This window comes from Hylobates moloch, unplaced genomic scaffold, assembly GCF_009828535.3.
Source record: "Hylobates moloch isolate HMO894 unplaced genomic scaffold, HMol_V3 SCAFFOLD_2, whole genome shotgun sequence".
NCBI classification, from domain to species: Eukaryota; Metazoa; Chordata; class Mammalia; order Primates; family Hylobatidae; genus Hylobates; species Hylobates moloch.
Window position 1 is genome coordinate 73,271,741 of NW_026652277.1, and position 11,590 is coordinate 73,283,330.

Below are 11,590 nucleotides of genomic sequence, written 5' to 3' on the forward strand. Positions count from 1 at the left end.
ACAGTGTTTATCTGAGATTCAATAAGATTATAGTTTTGATGATTACTTGAAATAAAAGTTTGAGACAAAAACTAAGTTCAGTTATAGTAAAAAATAAAAATTAAAAAATATGGATTGAGAAAAGTGTACCCACTGCAAGTGTTTTTCAAACTATTCTCTGAAGAGGTCTACAGGTCTAGGCCCTCAGAATGACATCAAGGGCAAAGGGGTGACTTGGGTGAGAGATCTGAGCTCATCACCCCTTCCTTAAACGGTTTATTATTTAACTACTTATTCTAAGTTACTTATCTACTTATTCTAACTATTTTAATTAAAGAAAAGATTTAACTACTAAAATAAAACAATTGATTTCATTTTTTACTTTTCTATTTTTCTCACAGCCCATAAGTGACACAAGTTCTACTGCTTCTATTTTCAAAAATACATCCAGACTCTGATCATTTCCTACTAGCCCCACTGTTAGCTACCATGTTCCAAGCCATTATCATTCCTTACTCACGTTATTTCAGTAACCTCCCAGCTGATCCTCTTTGATACTCTTGTTACCGTATAGTCTATTCTCAACAGAATAGCCTGAATAATGCTTTTAAAAAGATAAGTCAAGACAGTTCACTTTTGTGCTTATGACTCTTCAATGATATCTGATCACTTAGGCTCTCTCCAGCTTGCTCCATAATGATATCACAAGGCCCTGTGTAAGCTGAACCCTTCTACATACTCTGATCTCATCCCTTTCCAAGTTTCTTTTGCTCTCTCTGCATTACCTGTCCTCTGGGCATCTTTGCTGTTTGCACAGACATGCTAATCATGCTTCCATTTCGGGACTTTTGCATTTCAGGTTTGCGATGACTAGCCCCTCCTCGCTCCAGAGTAGGCACTCAAAAGTAAGTTTAATTACCATTAGACCACATGATTTCTAAGAATACTTTTATAACTTAAGGTCTGTAATTATAAGAAATTCTTGCTTTGGAATACCTGAAATTGAACCAGATGCTTTTTTCAAACACTGTAAGGATGATGGACTCTGTTTCTGTTTTGGTGCTAAAGTGTCAATTTCAAAATTGTCTAGTTTGTCTCTTGATAGGGAAATATTGGACAATTGATGTCAACACCAAACAAGGTACAAATAGTTTGCATTCAACTACCAATATTTGTAGGAGAAGGATACCACTGCTAACTTACATTATGTAGAAAGAATTAAAAAATTGCACTGCTGTTAAAATTTACAAACTTTGTAATTTTCACCGTAATAAATTCAAAGATTACTGTCTTATGTTAATGATACCGAATTCACTCCCATACATTTTACTTATTTAGGTGTTACTTATAACAATTGGCTTTAACATCATGCCAAAATATTACCGTTCAAAATTGTTCAGCAGCTGTATGTTATTCCTAGAAGTAGACACTTAAATGTTAATTTGTCAAGAAACTCATGTTCTACTGGTCAAGTCAGTTAACTTTTTGAGGACTCAATTAATTTATTTTCTTTAAGTGGTAGGCAGCCACAAAAATATCCCCAATGATCCTCACCTCCCAACATGAATGCCCTTGTGTAATCCTGTCCCCTTGACTGTGAGCTGGACTTAAATGAATTCATTTCTGAGGAATAGAATAAAAGGAGAAGTGTTGGGTAGGCAAATCTGACATCAGGCATGAAAATCTCTATGACTCCTGTGTTAAGTGTTTCTCATTTTTTATTACATTTGCTTGTTCTGGGAGAAGTCAGTTTTCATGTCCCGAAGCAGCCTGTGGAGAGTCCCACATGAGTGAACTTGGAAGCAGATATGAACCCTGTCAACAGGTATATGAGTGAGTTTGGACATAGACCCTTGAGAACTAAGAGCCGTGTAAGTGGATTTAGAAGTGATCCTCTCTTCGTTGACCCTTGAGATGGCAGCACCTGTCTTAGTCAATTTGAGCTGTTCTAACAAAATACCATAAACCAAGTGGCTTATAAACAACAAATACATTTGTCACAGTTCTGGAGGCTAGAAGTCCAAGAGAAGGGTGCCAGAATGGTCAGACCCTGGTGAGAGTTCTCTTCTGGGTTGCAGACTGCCAATTTCTTGTTGTACCCTCACATGCAGGAGAGCAGAGAGGAGACACAAGCTCTCTGTGACTCTTAGGACTCTTATAAGGGCACAATTCCCATTTGTATTAGTCTGTTTTCATATCAGCATTAGTCCTTTCATAAGGGCTCCATCCTTATGACCATACCAAATCCTAATTACTTCCCAAAGGCCACACTTTCTAAAACCATCACACTGGGAAGGGAGTAAAGATTCAACATACGAATTTTGGAGGAACACAAACTTCCAGTCTATAACACACCTGATGTCACATATGGTTGCAGCCTCATGAGAGACACAGACGTAAACACCCAACTAAACTATTTTCGAATCTCTAGCTCTCAGAATCTATGAAATATTAAATGATTGTTGTTATTATATGTATGGATACCCCATCTAGGAATACGTTACCTAAGGATGACAGGATTGATTACTATAAGATTTTTTCTTCTGTCTCTGAAATCTCTCTTTGCTTTTCTAACTATAATCAGACTAGAACACAGGAATTGCCATTTTCACCAGACTGTAAAAATAGTGAACTTGAGAAGACATGTGATTTTGCATTGTGATAAATCTGTTAAATGGCTAATTTAGCATATAAAATATGTTTAACATATGCAAAATTGTCCTAAAATCTCTAGTCTTTTAAAAAAGTGAATTTCTTAAGTCATTTGCCCAACTTTAGTCTGAAGTAAAATTAAGACAACCAAGTTAGAGTGACTGCTCTAGCCCTCTTGCATAAGAAGGTCACTTAAAGGAGACTTGGTTCAATTTAGATCTAGGCTGCCTCAAAAGGACAGCAGTAGACAGGCCGGTCAGAAGGCAGCAGCCTTGATCTTCATGACTCTTGTCCTTACATTTCCAGCTTACACCAATGCCCTTTGAAATAACATGCTTTGATCTGTCTGGTCCATCCACATTGCTACAGTTTTAATTGGTCAAAGTCCCTTGATATCAATCCCTCACTCATGGCCTTGCTATATTATGGCTCTCGTACCAGGAGCCTCTAGCATCACTGATCCTTTTATTTGTATAAAAGGAGAAATCTTTCAACATTATTTATATAACTAGCACCTCCATGGGTCAAAGCACCAGCTTGCAACATCAGCTTTCTTCCAATCTTTTAAAGCCTTTATGTGATTACAGGAGCTTCAGTATTTTCATCTTTACCACTTTCTCACAGCTAAACCTCAGTATGGATTTATATACGTGGATACATGCAGACAAATACATATGCTGATACATACGTGCATATAAATATGAGAATTTTCTTCTTGTTTCTAGTTGTAGTCAATGTAATAATTATCTGACAGTTCATAAAATAAGTAATTTTTTTTACTATATAACAGATGACACCTTATATTAAAGTGTACATAAGGAGTAACTTCACTATAGACTAAAATTAATCAGTTCTGTTTTTTGTCCCTATTGAAATCAGCAATAAAATGTTTTGTCTAGTCACACATACATACACACACACCTACACACACATTTCTCCTTGGAGAACATTTAGCAACAACTATCTTCTATCTGTTCGGCATTTTCATAAGCAAATCATCTTTACAGTTCTTTAGTAGTAGTCTCCAAAGTGCATTTCATGGATTATTGTTTTGTTAGGTGTTGACATACTATATACTAATAATCCCCAGAATATGTATGTTTGGAAAATACACAGTTAAAAGAGGGAAATAGATTCTGTTATTCCAAGGAATACCAGATGTTAATAGATTTTTATTAAAAAACTGTAAGCCTGTTAAAATTAATATAAGCCTATTAAAATGTAATTATTAATGTGCAAAGGAAACCATGGGATACCATATTATTAAAATGAAATGATAAAGAACATTTAGGAGAACTAAAAAACAATTCTAGAAGAGACATTTAAAGCCAAAGTAGATCGCTCATGGTCAGCATCATTTAACTATTCAGCAACTGGAAGTCAGTTTTGGGTGAGGCACCTCAATGAGCATCTAGCTATTATTCATCAGGAGCCTTATGATGGGAGCAAGGTTTTACTTAAACACTTTTAAATTACATAGTGACATGCATGTCTTACAAAAATGAGATATTGGTGTATTAGAATACTTTCTTACATAACAATATTTTATCATTGAAGTCCACTTGATAATGTAAGATTCCTTGATGAATTGATTCTTGGAGGTGAATATTAATATACACACTAAGAACGATCAGTAAATACTTGTCTAATAAAAATGACCAGAATCCTGAGAGGGTCCAACATTCCTTTCTCTGTTGATCTTCTCTCTTAAATATTTCTCCGGTTGGCCGGGGGCGGTAGCTCACGCCTGTAATACCAGCACTTTGGGAGGCCGAGGCAGGCGGATCATGAGGTCAGGAGATTGCAACCATCCTGGCTAACACGGCGAAACCCTGTCTCTACTAAAAAAATACAAAAAAAACTAGCTGGGCATGGTGGTGGGCGCCTGTAGTCCCAGCTACTCGAGAGGCTGAGGCAGGAGAATGGCGTGAACCCAGGAGGCGGAGCTTGCAGTGAGCGGAGATTTAGCCACTGCACTCCAGCCTGGGCGACTGAGCGAGACTCTGTCTCAAAAAAAAAAAAAAAAAAAAAAAAAAAAAAAAATATATATATATATATATATATACGTATATATATATATATATTTCTCCAGTCTTAGCACCATCTCCTTTGGCCAAGTTCATGTCTTTATTTCCCACCTTTAAAATTTATTTTTATTTCCAACCTAGACTGTTTTTCCTATGTAATTTTGCATGCAGCTTTATTCCCTACATTGCATTTTCTACTTTGTCACCAGAATTTTTTTAATGCAAATGTGATTATGTTGCTTTCATGTTTATTCGCAGTGGCTCTGTGCACCTACAGGGTGCAGTCCAAACTCATATGTTGAATGCATATGTTTATAGTTCAGCTATTTCATGACTTTATGCTTTTACACCTACTCTCCTGACACCTCAGATGCTCTCTTCAGTTCAGTAGTTCCAGGTTCCTAGAACTACTTTTAAAAAGTCAAGGTTTCTAGAAACATAAAGAGGGAAACACTCTTTAAGACATACATGGAAGCTTTTAACATGCTTGCTTTTAAAATCAGCCGATATTTAAATTCTTAAGAATATTTTTATGTTCTCTTTTGTTCTTCGAAACAACTTTAAACATTCTCAACAAATTCGAATTATGAATAGTTCTCATAGTGCTAGGAAATAAAATGAAAATCTTATTAACCATTTCTCCCTCCTGAGGGACATGGGAGAACTAGAGGGGAGTAAGGACCACAATAGTTTAATGAGGACATGAAATGTGAAATACCAAGTTAAATAGTTCTTAATAATAATTGTGACTAACATAGTATGCTTGCAATTGATATTTTATTGTGATGTAAATCCTTCAACCGCTTTCTGACATAAATATTAAAGTATGCTTTTAAACTATTTCCTGAAAGGGCTTGCATTTAAGCTATGTTCTAAAAGGGCTTTCCAGATCTGAAGTTACATAAAACAATTACCCTCATTAATCAGGAAAAAAAAAACCCAAAACAAAAAAAAAAAAACAAAAGTCAAGCAAAAAACAATGCTTTTATAGCGGCATCACCACCTCCTGATACCTCATTTTCCTACTTAGTTACCACAGCACAGATCCATTTCTCCTGAGCTGATTAAAATATTTGTATGTGTAGTATTCTTGAATGAATTAATCAAGAGGAGGGGTAGTGGCACATACAGAGAGAGTATTTGGTATTATACAAATGTCAGTCACCTAGAGGCACTTATAGAGACTTCACCAAATTAAGTGGATGTGAATCCTCAGTTACATCTGTCAAAGATGCTAAATCAGGAGGGATTTCTGATTTCTTGTGAAGACAAGATCAGGGAGCATTGGCAGTCACTTCAGACAGCCTTGCTTGGCCTGTCTTCTCTAAAGTGGGGCATCCTTCAGGGCTGTATTTCTTCGTGCTTCCCCTCAAAATTATAGTAAAACACTAGGTGCTGTCTTTACATGCAATAAAAAGTTTGAGCTCCATTCAGCTGGAACTTCCGTCTTCCAATAATCCACCAACATGACAAACACAAAAAGAAGGAAGAAGGACACCCATTATATGCTCTCCAGGCATTTTAGAAAACTTGGAATTTTTCCTTTGGCCATATACCTATGAGTCTACAAGAAACGAAATACTGTAGACATCAAGGGAATGAGCAGAGATCAGAAAGAAATGCCCGCAAATGTTACCCTGACAAAACTAGAAGAGTCTACAGTGTTATCCAGGATGCTGTTGTCATCTTGGTAAATAAGCAAGTTAAAGCTAAGCTTCTTGCAAAGAGAACTAATGTAGGTTTTGGGCGTATTAAGCACTCTAAGAGCTAAGATAGCTTTCTAAAATGTGTGAAGGAAAATCAGAAAAAGAAGGAAGCCAAATAGAAAGGTACCTAGGTTCACCTGAAGAATCAGCCTGCTACACCCTGAGAAACACACTTTGAGAACCAGTCGAAAGAGGCTTAAGCTGTCGGAACCTATTCTCTATGAATTCATGCCATAACAGCATAAATAAGATGCATAAAATAACAAGTTTTGGATTCCAAAGTTAGCCCTTTTATTTTTCTCTTAATTAAATAGAAGTGTGCTGTTTCCTCCCCAAAAAGAGTATTTAAAGCAAACTTGGTGTCCTAATTCATTGGGTGATGTCCTTAAGATTAAAATTTAGTGCCATTCTTGCTGGGAAAAGAAAGTTTGAGCTAATTTCTGGCCTGCATAGAACAATATGATTCAAACATAGAACAATATGCTTCTGTTTTCCATAGAAAGAGCAAAATGATTTGAAGAAAACTATATCACTTTGCTATTCCATAGGTTATCCAGAGATAACTTTCTTTTTTTGGTCAGATTTTTGTGTAATTCTCTTTCTCATTAATTTTTGTATCAACATCCATTTTTCCCCACTAATCTCTCCACTTCTAATTTTTCTTTAGATCAACTTCACTCCTATATTATTTACCTACTGCTGGAGATAAGGAAAAGTGTTAAGGGAACACAATTGAAGAGATTAAAAAGATAAACTGAAGAGCTAGGGGCAAGGCTAAAAAGCCAAGAGGTATAATGGGGACCAAATTGTGCAGACAGAGCTAAATGTTTTTCTCTCTGAAGGCAATAAAATTCAATTAACCAATTAGTAATTTTTTGTCCCATCTGCCTGGTATACTCTTCTAGCTGGGTGCCTGGTTAGCTCTTTCTCATACATTAGAGCTCAGTTCATATACTACTTCCTGTGAGAGGTGTTTCTTAATCTTCCAAGGTAAAATGCTGTCCTCACTCCCACCATTTATATCACATCAGCATGTTTAATTTCTGCATGTCACCTATGACTATGTGAATATATTTTATTTCATCATTTGTCTGTTTCCTTCCAATAAAAAGTAACCTTCACGTGGACAAGTCCATGTTTTGTGGTTGTTCTCTCTATCCCTAATCTAATACAAAGACACATAAGAAAATAGTTCTATAAAGATAATTATTACTTTTCATAGAAAATCATAATTTAATTCACGGAATAACTAGAAAATGATAAAGAGTGAAATGCACCCTGTAAACCATGAGTAATACGCTAGTTCAGTGGTGAGGGGAATTGTTACGGCTAGAAACATTTAGCGAAGACTTCATAGAGGATGAGAGCTTTAAAACGACCTCTGAAGAACAGGCAAAGAGAAGAATGGGCATTACCACGGAGGGAGAGGTCTTGGGCAGGGAATAGGGGTAAGAATTAGACTTAAATGCTATTAAATGCCTTATTTCTCACCACCCACTTCTAATTTCTTTCATGTAAGCATGGTATTTGATTTGAAATTACCCTTCCGACTTTTTTATGGATAAACATGAAGCCAGATATTCACTACGACAGCTTGTTGAAGGAACGGATGGTGAAGGCATCACTTGTCTCAGTGCTGAAGTGCAGCCCTCAATAAGCCTGCGGTTCAATGAAGTGCTGTCTTTGTGACAGGATGGATGAGGCAGGTACGTTGTGAGCAGCAGTTGTAGATTATGTGGGCTGTGGCTTTCACAGGAATTTGTCAAGCTGGGCTAGATTTCACGTGAGAAACTTGAAGCACAGTTCGTGAGGCTGTCTACATGGGCTGGCATTAAGTGTTTCTCACTAATGCTGTAGGCCAGCGTACACACATTGCCTTCTCTCACCTTTTGATTTGGAAGCCAACTGTCAGTTTTCGATGTCTTCACCTGACAAAAACTCTGCCTAAGAATCATTTTATTCCACTGGGGATTTAGTTAGTGAAAAGGAAGCACTAAGCATGCAATTTCAATATTGAGGAAAGGGCAGTGCATAGCATTCTACCCATTTTCACTACCTTTGGCAGCGTCTTGTGTTTGTGACATTGTGTGTGCTTGTGTATGTGTGTGTGTGCCCGTGGGTTTTCTTTTTTTTTTCCTGCTCCTTTTCTTTTATTGCCATATTGACAGAAACCTGTGCCCTTTTGGATTGCACAGTCAAAACAGAGAGCAATCTAATTTGAAATGGCTATTTTAAAGAATAATTGGCTTGCAGAGACAGAAACCTCTAGTGGGAAAGAAAAAAGGAATACAGATGATAAACGAACAGAGGTCTGAAAATTATTAACAAAAAATATTGAAGTATCTTGATGACAAGAAGGCTTTGATTTACTAAATAATAAGAACATCTGAATTGAAGGCATCATTTTATTGATTTTCAGTAAGTCCATAACTACAACCAAACACTATAACTGATGTACAGAAGTTGAGGGCACCATTTATATTCAGAATATATAATTTTACCTTTGCAAGTTATGAGTGACACTTCTTGTGCCCATTGGTGACCTCCTAAATATTCTATAAAATTTTTAAAAACTATAAAAATTCTATAATGTATGATGATATATTAAATATTGGGTTAATAGTTTAGTTAAAATCTTTCCCCAATGTGTATATAATCTTATGTATGTTTTGTCATGCATGATTGTGGCATATTTCTGTAGATGTACTGAGGAATTTTTTTTTTTTTTTTTTTTTTTTTTGTGAGACCTAGTCACACTCTGTCACCCAGGTTGGAGTACAGTTATGTGATCTGGGCTCACTACAACCTCTGCCTCCCAGGTTCAAGCTTTTCTTGTACCTTAACCTCCCAAGTTGCTGAGATTACAGGTGTGGGCCACCAAGACTGGCTAATTTTTGTATTTTTAGTGGAGACAGGGTTTCACTATGTTGGTCAGGCTGGTCTCAAACTCCTGACCTCAAGTGATCCACCTGCCTCAGCCTCCCAAAGTGCTAGGATTACAGGAGTGAGCCACTGCACCCAGTCAAGAAGGTCTATACTTTTTTAATTTAAATTTTTAAATTGGCAAATAATAACTGTCCATATTCAAGGGGTACACAGTGATTTTGTGATACATATAATGTGCAGTGATCAGATCAGGACAATTAGCATAGCCGTCATCTCAGATGATTATCATTTCTTTGTGTTGGGACCATTTAACCATAAGTGATCCATATTTACTTTGAAATGTTATATAATTATTTCAAACCTACTGTGCTTGATAAAACATAGAAAATAGAAACACTAGAAAGATTTCTAGCATTCAGACAGAAACACAACATACCTTCCAAATAGTGACAAAAGATTCACGAAGTATAGAACTATACTTAATTGTTTATTTGTTTACTCATTTATTCATTCCTTTATTCTTTTCCAGCTTTGTTGTGCTTGTTAATAGATCACTTGGTTAGCTGATTGAATACATTGGTTTATTTAGTGTTAGAAATACCCTAACTGTTCCAGTTTGGATTTGGGCCAACATTTTCCATGTCCTATTTTGTAGAAGAGGTCTATGGAAGGAAAGGTATTGCCTAGGTCATATGCGTGGTTGCAAGCCTGGACTCATCCAAATACTAAATAGTTAAGCTACATCTGTCCTTCATGACTCCAGTTTTATTTATTGAATGTTAGGTCCTCTTTTGTCCATATTTTCTTCATTTACTGAGGAACTTGTATCCTCACATGTACCTATTCTGCTGTTCTTTCATCACCCCATATAAGGTGAATATTTAATTTATGAAATATCTGTAACTAAGATATTTTGAATTGCAACATCTAATTTTGAAATGCAACATCTTTCTCTATTAAGAGGTCAGGGGCCGGGCGCGGTGGCACACGCTTGTAATCCCAGCACTTTGGGACGCCGAGGCGGGCGGATCACGAGGTCAGGAGATCGAGACCACGGTGAAACCCCGTCTCTACTAAAAATACAAAAAAATTAGCCGGGCATGGTGGCGGGCGCCTGTAGTCCCAGCTACTCGGAGAGGCTGAGGCAGGAGAATGGCGTGAACCCGGGAGGCGGAGCTTGCAGTGAGCCGAGATTGCACCACTGCACTCCAGCCTGGGCGACAGAGCGAGACTCCGTCTCAAAAAAAAAAAAAAAAAAAAGAGGTCAGGTTTTAAGTAGTTAGTGATTGTAGAATTTGGGGAGCTAGGGTGTGACATTTCTGGAGTGACTTTTTCACAGCAGAAAACATGAGAAAAAAAAGAAAAAGAAAACAAATATTTTTTTAATACTTTTGTTATGTGACAATTACCCTATATATACATTTATACATTTTATCTTATGTAATAATCTCATAAACTTGAAATGATTGTCATCATAAGTAATTTTGTTTTTGCTAATGAGACCTAAAAATTGCTTCCCTGAGATGTCCACAAAATATCTGACTACCCATTATAATAGATTCATGTTCCATTAACTCAATTTCTCCACTGTAATGCAGCTCACTATGTACACAGATGTCATATACTCCTCTTCACTTTGCCCAGTGGGAATCATCAATTGGAAAATTGGCATAAGAGTGCTGATATTCTACCTACTGACCAAGGGGCCTCATGTCTTCTACCAGCATTTGTGAGACTATAGAAAGTTAATTTGTTTCGTTTACTTGAGTGGAATAAAATCTCAGATACTTCACAGTTCTTGAAAATGATGTCCTGATTTACTTGGTCATGAATTTTCTTAGTGGTAAATGAAATAATGGTTAAAATACCATTAAGCAATGGTAATTTTTAAATTAATGACCTTTTAGACTCAGTGACATGTACTGTCTGATATATATTCCTGCATTTATAACATATAGAATCAATGACATCCACACTTTCTCTCTAAAGATTTTATCAAATCTTCAAGTTCCTATAGCGTGAAGCTGGCCAAAAGAGTGTAATCTCAATATTTACACTTAAAGTTAGAGATAGAGATAAGCCGAGTCAATTTATACTTTTATTGTCACTTTCTATTCCCACCTTGTAAACAGTATCCTAGAAAATTTCCTTGGAAGAGATTTGTTTGACATGGCTAGCTTCAGGAATTTTTGGCCGAAACAATATCTTTTTTCTTACTTTTGTGAAATCAGCAAGCCAATGTATTACTTCAGAGAGGGAAACAACTGTGAAACAGCCAAGATTTTAATACTTCTGTATTATCTTCCTATGTTTATGATCTTCCCATAGACAAGCAACAGG

General features: G+C 36.5%; 1 long non-coding RNA gene across 2 annotated transcripts; it reads left to right on the forward strand.

Moving 5' to 3' along the window:
• Window positions 1-840: 840 nt before the first annotated feature.
• Window positions 841-10,984, forward strand: LOC131381640 (uncharacterized). Of its 2 annotated transcripts, none has more exons than XR_009210522.1 (5): window positions 841-884; window positions 1,085-1,120; window positions 1,726-1,804; window positions 7,884-8,070; window positions 10,849-10,984. It is a non-coding gene; the product is annotated as an uncharacterized LOC131381640 (long non-coding RNA). The 2 variants fall into 2 exon arrangements; XR_009210521.1 differs by having other exon boundaries at window positions 875-884; window positions 1,723-1,804.
• Window positions 10,985-11,590: the final 606 nt, after the last annotated feature.